At 45.3% G+C, this 8,981-nt stretch overlaps 1 long non-coding RNA gene across 1 annotated transcript; it reads left to right on the forward strand.

The window, feature by feature from the left end:
• The first annotated feature begins 1,540 nt into the window (after positions 1-1,540).
• LOC123186306 (uncharacterized) lies at positions 1,541-4,479 on the forward strand. Its single transcript, XR_006493601.1, has 4 exons — positions 1,541-1,853; positions 3,186-3,464; positions 3,992-4,094; positions 4,363-4,479. It is a non-coding gene; the product is annotated as an uncharacterized lncRNA (long non-coding RNA).
• Positions 4,480-8,981: the final 4,502 nt, after the last annotated feature.

The raw sequence follows: 8,981 nt of genomic DNA on the forward strand, positions 1-8,981 counted from the left end.
CTCATGTTTCTCCTGCTCGGCGCGCTCCATGGCCGCCTTCTTTTCGGCCTCGAAAAGTGCTTGCCTCAGGGTCGCCACCTCAGTCGTGGCCCCTAGGACACCAATAACGATCCTGTCATTTTTTGCAACTACGTCTTTTTAACATATACTCCATAAGGTATTACTTACCTTCCTTTTCCTCGAGCTTCTTTTTGGCAAGGCCGAGCTCTCGCTCGGACCGCTCGAGGTTCTGCTTCAGCGCGTCAACCTCCGCAGTCAGTGCGGCAGAGGCCAATAGCGAATCCTGCATACGCATATCGACATAATTATGTTAGACTCCTGCGAATATTATTAGATCCTCTATTCGGCTTTTCTTTGTGAACGCCAAACAGAGCATCAGGGGCTACTGTCTATGCGGTAATATTTTCATATATTTTCTACGTACCTCAAAGCCTGTCAACAGGCTGGCACAGGCTTCAGTCAGCCCGCTCTTGGCGGACTGAACCTTCTGGATCACCGCACTCATAATAGTGCGGTGCTCCTCGTCGATGGAGGCGCCGTTAAGCACCTCCAACAAGTTATCCGGTGCCTCCGGTTGGGCGGAGGCCACCGACGCAGTAGGCTTGCCCTTCTTAGTAGGGGCCACCTGCCGGAGTCCGGAACTGCTGAAGGTTCCAGCGCGGTGTCCGGCCCAAGGCCGGACTCGGAGCCCTTGGGAGCTTTGCTCCCTTTGTGCCTGCAGTCCGGAAGGTCGCCTTGCGGCGCCTCCAGGACCACCTCCCCTTGGCTTGGAACCTTTTGGGACAACACCTCGACGTCATGCGTAGGGCGAGGGGAGGTAGCGGTTGGAAGTGAAAAACTATTCACATTCGACGAATCTAGGGAACCGCTCGACGATATGTCGACTCGGGCCCGGGGCGGACTGCATAATTATATTCGGCGTCAGGGGAAGCTGTGCAATAAAGGAATGCCACGAGTCACTCTGGTGTCTGAATACTTACGACTTCGCCAGGGGCTTGGCCCTCAGCGGCCACTCCTCTTCGCCGTCGTCGGTGTTGGTGGAATAGTCCGGAGGAAGGGTCCTCCCCTTCTTGGACCCTCCGGCCTCCCCAGTTGGGGCAGCCTTCCTTTTCTTTTCTCCCCCTGCCGGGGAAGAAACCTCTCTTTCCTCCTCCTCGTCTTCATGCGAGGAGTGCGCCTCGGAGTCATCGAATGATGAGTCCGACTCCACCGGGCGCCGGAAACTCTTCCGGGTTCCCGTGGCCTTCTTCTTGGCCTTCTTTTCCGGCACCACGTAAGGTGCCGGAGCCAGCAGCCCCGCCAAGCGGGCATCTGCTGGGTCTTCGGGCAAAGGAGCCAGACAGTTGATTTGTCCGGCCGTCCTCTGCCAGTCCTGTCAAAGGCATGGGGGCTTAGACCCCGCATAGAGTCACTACATCAAAAACATGCCTATAGCAACGCATACTTACCAACGAAATAATAGCATCTGTTGTTGTGTCCACTTCCCACGTTCCATGAAGAGCTAACCTCCCCTACCCCTTCGCACCTCCACATTATCTGTGCCTCCTCCATGCAAATAGCACGCAACAGATTTTTGTATATAGAAAAAAAACATATCTTTCCTCCCACCACCTATCTCCGCTGATTCATCTCTCCCATCGGCTTGGATCCCCTAACCTTTCTCCTCTGACCCCCCCTTGGAGACACTCTCCATGCCTCTCCATGCGCCCCCGCATCCATGGGTTGCCGTCACCAGCGTAGATCCGCTCCTCATCTGGTGTGATTGATCGGCGTCTCCGCACACGCCACAGCTGAATTGGACGCCGACGGTTCTGCTCCGCCTCGGCTACATCGACTTCGACGCCGACGGTTCGGTAAGGCACTCCTCCCATCTTCTCTTATCCTTCCAGTCCCTGCCCACCTAAATGGCTGCTGCACATCACGTGCGAGTCCGAAGGCGCTATGCGCACCACACACACACCGCCTCTGTGCCCCTTCCCCGGCGTCTTAGTGTTGTTCGACGCCGCCGCCCGACCCTCTGCTGTGGCAGGCAGCCGATGCCCCCCAAGCGTCGCCTTGGCGTCCCTCTCCCAACCACGTTACGATTCTTGACTGTGCCTCCATCATCTCTGTGAATGCCAGTCGCGATTGCGAGTTCCTCTGGTGGTTAAAATAATTGTACATATTCTCTGCCTAGTTGATATGCAGGTAGTGTGTTTTCCTCTTCTGGTTGATATGCAGGTAATGGGTGCCCATTGGATGTCGATGTCATATAGGAAAGAGGAAGCACCCCAATGCATTGGAGTTGAGTTTGAGAAATAATTGTTCTTATAATGCTAGTTGGGCTGTGTTAATTGGCGAATTCTATGTTAGAAGCCCACTTTTATAGGAAAAAGCTAGGTGCCACAATCTTGACCACCCTGTTAAGATATTCAAGACCTGATTTAGGTTGACCTTGTAGTTTTGATTTGTTGAATCACAAGCTAACAAGAATCTGTGGTATGCCTGCACCGAATCATTTAAAAATATGTGCTTTCAACAACTGTTTATATGTCAACTCCTCCAAATTAGGAACACAACTAATGACACCATATGTGAGTCTGGTACTGCATTTGTGAGCAGTTCTGCTGAATAAGTACTGAGCAAATGACACGATATTTATTAAAAGTAAGGAACTTCTTTTGTCTACTGACAACCATCCAATTAAGTAATTTAGTTTTTGGTGAAAAATGAAATGACTTGATTGTTATACAGTTAGAAGATTTCCCTTTTCTTTTTAGTGTGCATTATGAATTAAATTAAAAGTATGCATTTAACTTTTAGCAGTGCATGTCCAAGTCAGCTGTGATGCAAATCACAATTCACAAACTAAAAGACTTACATCTAGAGAAATGACATCGCCTAGTGCTCAGCATACTTAGTACTTGAATAGGAGCAGCATTATGTAATACATATCTGCTTGTGAGTTGTGAATTGCTCCCTCGGTCCCGTAATGTAAAAGTTTTTTGATAATGTAAGATGTTTTTTGACACAAGTGTAGTAACAAAAAATGTCTTATATTATGGGACGGAGGGAGTAAATGACTAATAAACACTTTGTATTATGATATGCATAAAAAAACTGGTAGTAGTTTGCATGTGTTGTAGTTTGAGTGCGTTTATCTTGTTCTGTCATGAAAGTTAACAATGAGTTTATGTGATATTCAGGGGTGCTGTTCAAACAAGTAGGTAGCTTGCATGAATTCTTCTTGCGGGAATTGTGCAGAATCCAGGACAATTTGGTCTCCCCATAACCACTTTGGTGTCCTGTTATGGAACAAGTTATACACCACTCTGGTACATCTAATGTTCACTTGTGTTTTTATGTGTATTGATAGTGTTATCAAATTCTCATGTAACTCCCAGCTGGCTTAGTAACTAGAAAACCCCGACAAGATCCTTTGTATGATATCTCTAATTTGGATCCAAGCTCAAGCAGGAATACAGGTAGAGCTACTGTTGACTTCCTCTATATATATGTATTGCAGGAACGTTAGTACTGTTGATATTTGAATTTTGTTCCATCAACAAAAATAGTTCAAACTATGTGTATGGGATGTCCAACAGTGCAAACGATGTCTATGACTTATGTATATCTCTAGATATCTCTTTGAGTTTGATTGCAAAATATGTTGATATTGTCAAGTGATATGGGTGTATCTTGAATCGTGGTTTATGGAAGAAAATAATTTCTATGGAAGCATTCTATATTTGTTATACATATATTATGCAATACAACCTTTTCAAGTACATTTTTACAGATAATTCCATTTAGCATGGATGAACATCAATTTGACAATGGCGCAAAAACTATTGTATATTGTTATTACTGGGATATCTTTTAGTCTTCATTCTTGTAATAGGCCTACTCGAGACTTCCTGTACATCAAGTTGCATGTGTACAATAGCCAAAGGTCATCACCTCTTCATAGACCATGTTTTCATTGTATTCTCATCGCATTCTTGATTTTCAGATATGTAGAGATGGTGATCGTTTATTACATCTTCAAATTCTGGAAAATATATAAGCACAATCCAACTCCCCGTTGGCTGAGAGAAAATCTATTTGTTACACTCGTAAGTACTAACCTAGATTTAAAACTGAGGTTGTTAACTTTTGAAATGAATGTGAGCAATCTGTGTTATGCTACAATAGAAAAAGATGATCAGTTGATATGACCACTCAAAAATGTCACAAGTATTGATCATGTAGCTAGATTATTTATCGTATGGCCTTCAACCTTGCATATGTTGCTTCTCTTTTAAATTTTATTGCTCTATTAACCTATTTTTTCTTCTTTCTCTGATGATACATCACTCATGTCAGCTTTTTTTATTGTTGTAGATCACCTAGATAATTGAATGGTGCATGGCTAAGTTGTTGTGGAGAATGGGGGCTAATTTGTTGATTGCAAGGTGGGGAATGGGGGCCAAGTTGTTGATTGCAAGGTGGAGAATGGGGCTACTACCAAATAGTTTTACATTCAGATTATAGAACATGACTTTCATGCTCAATGTATAGGAATCATTGGATTGTGTTCCATGTAATGCAACCTACATGATTTAATAAAGAGATCTTTCTGTTTAGTAGATTTGTTAGTCATATGCAGTATCAATGTTGATTTAGTCATTATTGTTGGTAATGTATAAAATACTAACATACAAGGGTCGTACTAATCTGTTATGTTCATTTCAAAATGAGTTCATGTATCACCAACGCATACGAAGCATTGTTAGGCTGCAACTATATTTGTTGCTACCCTGCAACGCTTCTTCACGTCGATTACCAACGCAATTATATACGTTGTTGTAGACCCTTCCAACACCACCAACGGCAACACATAATAATCCGTTGGTGTAGACCTTAGCAACGGATATCCGGACATACAACAACACATCAATGCGTTGCTGAAGGGGGGTTCTTGTTGTAGTGAGTCAAACTATGAAAGACAAATATCCTGTAAGAGGTAAAATAGCTCACCGCGCTGGCTTGACGCTGCGTGCAGAATCCACGATCCTCAATGGCGGAAGCGGGAGCCTCGGCGCCCTTGAATAGCACCTTCCAGGCATCTTCGTACGTTGTGTCGAAGAGCCTGTTCAGAGTTCGGTGCTGGGCCGGGTCGAACTCCCACAAGCTGAAAGCCCGTTGTTGGCACAGGAGGATCCGGCGGATGAGCATGACCTGGACTACGTTGACGAGTTTGAGCTTCTTGCTCACCAGGTTTTGGACGCATGTTTGGAGTCCGGTCAGCTCTCCCGAACTACCCCACAGCAGGCCCTTCTCTTTCCAGGAGGTGAGCCGCGTAGGGATTCCGGATCGGAACTCGAGGGCTGCAACCCATTCAGGGTCACGCGGCTCGGTGATGTAGAACCACACCGATTGCTACCCCTTTATGGTCTCCACGAAGGAGCCCTCGAGCCATAGGACGTTGGGCATCTTGCCCACCATGGCACCTCCGCACTCTGCCTGGCGGCCGCCCACTACCTTCGGCTTGACATTGAAGGTCTTCAGCCATAAGCCGAAGTGGGGCTGGATGCAGAGGAAGGCCTCACACACGACGATAAACGCCGAGATATTGAGGATGAAGTTCGTGGCCAGATCGTGGAAGTCCAGGCCGTAGTAGAACATGAGACCCCGGATGAATGGGTGGAGTGGGAAGCCTAGTCCGCGGAGGAAATGGGTGAGGAACACCACCCTCTCATGGGGCCTGGGGGTGGGGATGAGCTGCCCCTCGTCTGGGAGCCGGTGCGCGATGTCGTCGGACAAGTATCCGGCTCTCCTCAGCTTCTTGATGTGTCCCTTTGTGATAGAGGAGACCATCCACTTGCCTCCCGCTCCAGACATGGTTGGAGAAGGTTGAGGTGGGGAATGCGGACTTGGGTGCTGGAGCTCGAGTGTGCGAAAATGGATGAGCAAAGGAGGAAGAAGGCGTGGATGAAAAGGTGGATCCTTATCCCCTTATATGGGCGGACAAAACTATGCGTCCCCACCAGCCTGGTAAAACTCGCTTATCCCCCAAGCGCCGTAATCAACGGCATGGTTGGGTTACCCACGTCCGTGTTGATGAGAATCCCGTAAATAAAGGGGGCACGATCTCTGCTTTGACAAGACGTGCCAAGGAAACCGCCTCGCAAAACGCGCTGAGGTGGGACAGTAAAAACGATTCGAATAAAGGCTTGGCTGTGGTGCGATGTCATGCTACAGAATACGTCAGCAGATTAGATTTGTGTAAATATTATTCTCTCTACGGCAGTATGTGGAACTTATTTTGCAGAGCCAGACATTATCCTTGTGTTCAAAATCTTCTATGAAGTATTCGGAGGAGGAACCCGCCTTGCAATGCCGAAGACAATCTGCGCACCGGACTCGTCGTCATTGAAGCCTGGTTCAGGGGCTACTGAGGGAGTCCTGGATTAGGGGGTGTCCGGATAGCCGGACTATAACCTTTGGCCGGACTCTTGGACTATCAAGATACAAGATTGAAGACTTCGTCCCATGTCCGGATAGGACTTTCCTTGGCGTGGAAGGCAAGCTTGGCAATACGGATACGTGGATCTCCTCCCATTGTAACCGACTCTGTGTAACCCTAGCCCTCTTCAATGTCTATGTAAACCGGAGGGTTTTAGTCCGTAGGACAACAAAAATCATACCATAGGCTAGCTTCTAGGGTTTAGCCTCTCTGATCTCGTGGTAGATCTACTCTTGTACTACCCATATCATCAATATTAATCAAGTAGGAGTAGGGTTTTACCTCCATCGAGAGGGCCCGAACCTGGGTAAAAACATTGTGTCCCTTGTCTCCTGTTACCATCCGCCTAGACGCACAGTTCGGGACCCCCTACCCGAGATCCGCCGGTTTTGACACCGACATCCATCATCACGGAGGGCTTCTACATCATCATAGCCTCTCCGATGAAGTGTGAGTAGTTTACCTCAGACCTTCGGGTCCATAGTTAGTAGCTAGATGGCTTCTTCTCTCTTTTTGGATCTCAATACAATGTTCTCCCCCTCTCTCGTGGAGATCTATTCGATGTAATCTTCTTTTTGCGGTGTGTTTGTTGAGACCGATGAATTGTGGGTTTATGATCAAGTCTATCTATGAATAATATTTGAATCTTCTCTGAATTCTTTTATGTATGATTGGTTATCTTTGTAAGTCTCTTCGAATTATCAGTTTGGTTTGGCCTACTAGATTGGTTTTTCTTGCCATGGGAGAAGTGCTTAGCTTTGGGTTCAATCTTGCGGTGTCCTTTCCTAGTGACAGAAGGGGCAGCAAGGCACGTATTGTATTGTTGCCATCGAGGATAACAGGATGGTTTTTTTTATCATATTGCATGAAACTATCCCTCTACATCATGTCATCTTGCTTAAGGCATTACTCTATTTTTAACTTAATACTCTAGATGCATGCTGGATAGCGGTTGATGAGTGGAGTAATAGTAGTAGATGCAGGCAGGAGTCGGTGTACTTGTCTCGGACGTGATGCCTATATACATGATCATACCTAGATATTCTCATAACTATGCTCAATTCTGTCAATTGCTCAACAATAATTTGTTTACCCACCGTAGAATACTTATGCTCTTGAGAGAAGCCACTAGTGAAACCTATGGCCCCCGGGTCTATTCTCATCATATCAATCTCCATCACTTTATTATTGCTTTGCTTTTTTACTTTTCCTTTTACTTTTCACTTTGCATCTCTATACCAAAAATACCAAAAATATTATCTATCATCTCTATCAGATCTCACTCCCGTAAGTGACCGTGAAGGGATTGACAACCCCTAATCGCATTGGTTGCGTTGAGCTATTGTTTTGTGTAGGTACAAGGGACTTGCGTGTAGCCTCCTACTGGATTGATACCTTGGTTCTCAAAAACTGAGGGAAATACTTACGCTACTTTGCTGCATCATCCTCTCCTCTTCGGGGAAATCCAACGTAGTGCTCAAGAGGTAGCAAGAAGAATTTCTGGCCCCGTTGCCGCGGAGTCTGTGCAAAAGTCAACATACCAAGTACCCATCACAATCCCTATCTCTCACATTACATTAGTTGCCATTTGCCTCTTGTTTTCCTCTCCCCCACTTCACCCTTGCCGTTTTATTCGCCCTCTCTTTTCCGTTTGCCTTCTTCTCGTCTTCCCGTTGCCATGGCCGAATCAAAAAGAATGAAGGGTCCTTTCCAGGGTCCTAGTACCTTGGATGACCCCTCTATCCTCTCTAAGCTCATAAATAATGATGCTATGGAAAGACCCACCGGGGTTACCAATGAGAGTTTGAATAATTTTGATGAAGATGACTCTGGAATTTTTCGTTATTTACTTGATGAGTCTTTAAAAGATGCTTGGGATAGGTTATTGAGGATTAGGGCTAGCTATGTAGCACAATATCAAATTGAGGTTTATTTAAAAAGTTTCTATGTTGGATTACCCGCTTCTTTCAAGAAAGTGCTAGATTCTATTTTTGAAGAGGGTTTTCTTGAAGGGGATGCTATAGATACCTATGAAAGGATGAAAACTATATTTGGGCACCCCATGAATGATAAGGTTGAATCTACCACCCTCTTATGCTTCTATCAAAACGAAATTATCAAAGAGATGAAATCTGGTTTAGATGCAAATTTCCGTAACGTGCTTAATCTTACTTCCTCCATTAATGGTAACGTGCTTTCCCAAAATAGGAAGATAAATGCCATAGAAAGGAAATTTGCTCTTTTCTTTCCTAATACCAAAGATGGCAATACTTAGATATATCCTTGCTTTTATGCCTAGCTAGGGGCGTTAAACGATAGCGCTTGTTGGGAGGCAACCCAATTTTATTTTTAGTTTTTTTGTTTTTTCTTCTGTTTAGGAATAAATAATCCATCTACCTTCTGTTTAGATGTGGTTTTTTGTTTTAATTAGTGTTTGTGCCAAGTTAAACCTATAGGATCTTCTTGGATGATAGTTATTTGATCTTGCTGTAAT

This window comes from Triticum aestivum, chromosome 2A, assembly GCF_018294505.1.
Source record: "Triticum aestivum cultivar Chinese Spring chromosome 2A, IWGSC CS RefSeq v2.1, whole genome shotgun sequence".
Classification (NCBI taxonomy): Eukaryota; Viridiplantae; Streptophyta; class Magnoliopsida; order Poales; family Poaceae; genus Triticum; species Triticum aestivum.